The following is a 2966-nucleotide window of genomic DNA, read 5'->3' as shown; positions in this document are numbered from 1 at the left end:
TGTGAGTTTCAAAGTTGTCTTACACACTTTGCTTGGTGCATTGTGTATGATAGTTAATCCAAAAGGTTCAGGTGAGGAGAACCTGACCAATCCTACTTCTACGTGTACAGCACTAGACGTGGTCTTAAAATATAAAGGATATACCCAACTTCTACAATCAGGTCAGATGATCAAGAAAATTGGTGAGGACTCAAAGTGAGTCCTCAGGAATTAAAATACTGTTCCTTATATCATCCCACTCTACAGTCATAGGATTGAGGATTTACTAGGGGTTCTAGGGCCCAGCAGAAAGGAGAGGAGGGAATCAAGGGTAAGGGATAATGAGACACTGACAATGCAGTGGTGCGTTTGTTGCCGTATTGCAAAACAGCCATTCCTCGTTGTTGCTCACATAAACTAAGCTTAATGCAATGTTTCTGAGCTCTAAGGTTTAATTAGAATCTGTTTCTGTAATAGTGTATGAAATGAACTTTATGCTCACATAAGGATCTCAAATAATGAGTAATCATCCAAGAAATTGAATTTTCCATGATAAAATAAAAATGGCCATTTCTGTTATAACATAGATCCTATATCTGGATTAAATTTTGAAATAATTTTGTTCAAGTTTATCATATGATAGTGAAGCATTTAAAAAAAAAGGTAGAGAAGGTAGAGGGCTTAAGTTGACATAATTATTTGGGAAAGCAAGTGTCTTACTCTCTTGATTTTCTAAATGAAATTTTCCATTGAACACCATTTAACATATAAAGACCATCACTATTTTTGCATCTCTAAGATCAAAATAAGACATCCTTTCATCCTCCATTTCCCTCTTTCCCTGTCGCTTTTGACTAGTTACTCGGAAGCAAAATCATCAGTGTCTCTCTGATGAGGATTTCATTCCTTCTTTTGTCTTGACAATATTAATAATATAAAAACAACACTAGCTACTACCTCATTTTCCCCTCAATCCAGTGAAAGCAATTTTATCACTAGGGATATGGTGGCTTTCTAAAGAAAAATGTGCAGTTCCCTGAGAATATGGGAAAATCAATCTTAGGCAGGAAAAGAACAATATTTGGAACTATAACATATTTGCAAAATCAATTTTCCTGACATGTAACTCTAATCATATAATTTGCCTACTCTACAATTTTCAACATCTTCTAATTGCCCAAGAAATTAAGTCATAATTTATCATTCTGCTATTCAAGGATTCTCCAACACTAGCTGATCTATCTTTTGAGCTATTCCCCCATTCTGCCTATAGCACTAAAATCTATATTGTGACATGACTGAGTGGTATTCAAATTTGTTACCCATAATTTCCACATTTCCACTTGGAACACTGTAAATAATCAACATGCGTGCAGTAAAATAAATAGAAGAGCGGTTGATTCTGTCTTATTTTATGTCCCATCCACCGTAAATTAACACAGAAACATTGTAGTTTGTTAGAGTATCAGTTTGTCTAGGGATTGGCAACCTCTATGTGAAAAATCAGTGGTTCTAAGTTTACAGAACTGAGTGGAGCCAAGGTCTTCATCAAAAGGTGCACCGTTAATGCGCAGACACTTATCAGTCACAGCCTAAGGCTGTCCCTCATATTCTCTGCACAATTTTGCCCTCAGTAGATACACAGGGGACCACAAATGCTCATAGTGGTCAGGGAAATGTACTCTGTAGCATAAGACCATGATTAAAGTTGCAATTTTGATGTCCAGTTGGTAATATAATGTTTGCAATATAACCTCTTTATATAAACTCTCTGCAGCTGAAGAATAAAAATTGGAAACAATTGCTTCTACATGCCCTTTAGTTTAGTAGCTTTATTACAAAAACTACAATTTTAAAAACAGTATTGAGATTCAGAAACTGTTTCTAAGTGTGAAGAGCTTAATTGGAGAAGGGCACTTGAAAAATGTCAAATTTAGTTTCTCTTAACATGATAACTCATTCATGTAGAAATATGTATACTGGAATTGGCATGTTTCTTAGGTCAGACAGACTTGGTTTAAGGAGAAAACTATAATTTCTATGTGAAAATTGGTTTAAAAAAGTTTGAAAATGTAGATGAAAATCATCAACATATAGTAGACATAACAACTTCCCCTCGCCTGCCTCTTCACTCTTTCACTTCTTCTGTGTCTAGGGATGGATATATTTTATGTATATATAGGAAGTATAATTTGCTGCAAGATTAAGAAAAGTATTTCCCTGACATAAACGTAAAGAATTCATATGAAGTAGATATATAAAAGATTGCAGAAGTGAAGGATGCTTGGTGATTATAATCCTTTTCAATTCATATTGACTGGGACATTTATCATTAAATAAATTCCAAAAGAAGTACTATTTAAAATATGAATGTCTGTTACAAGTTTTCTAGTTAAAAGGACTGTAATGAACAAGATTTTAAAAAAGCACAATGTATAATTTCATTTTTCTTTAGAATGTATACTATATGAATAACTCCCAATCCTTAAAACTTTCTCATTGTCACACTAGGTAGTCAAATTATATATATATAAGGAGAGGGTAAAAAAGGTGGAAGAGGACAAAGTGGGGGAAACGTAAGCACTTGGATCTGAGGGATGGAGTAAAGGAAGCACCAAGGTGAAGGGACAGGCTGGGACCCAGGTGCTCATTCAGATACTGATGACCAGAAAACCTGGAGCCACATCACAGTGACAGAGATGCAACCTTCAGCCCCAGGATCTCACAGGTGGAAGAAAAAAGAGCATAGCCACCTTTGGGAACAGAATAGGAGGGAAAAATAATATAATATATATAAATAATGTTCCCATGTACATACAGGCTTATTACTGTTGGCTATGGTATAAATAATTTATGTTGAATTTTAACTCTACTATCACTTTAAATTACCCATTTTATATGTATTAAAGTAATGGATTTATTCCTATACTATTTGTGTATGTATATGCTGCATATTTTCTCAGTACATAAATATATTGCCTATTTTC

The sequence above is a fragment of the Suricata suricatta genome, chromosome 16, assembly GCF_006229205.1.
Source record: "Suricata suricatta isolate VVHF042 chromosome 16, meerkat_22Aug2017_6uvM2_HiC, whole genome shotgun sequence".
Classification (NCBI taxonomy): Eukaryota; Metazoa; Chordata; class Mammalia; order Carnivora; family Herpestidae; genus Suricata; species Suricata suricatta.
The sequence above is the reverse complement of the archived record's forward strand: the minus strand, read 5'-3'. Positions refer to the sequence as shown.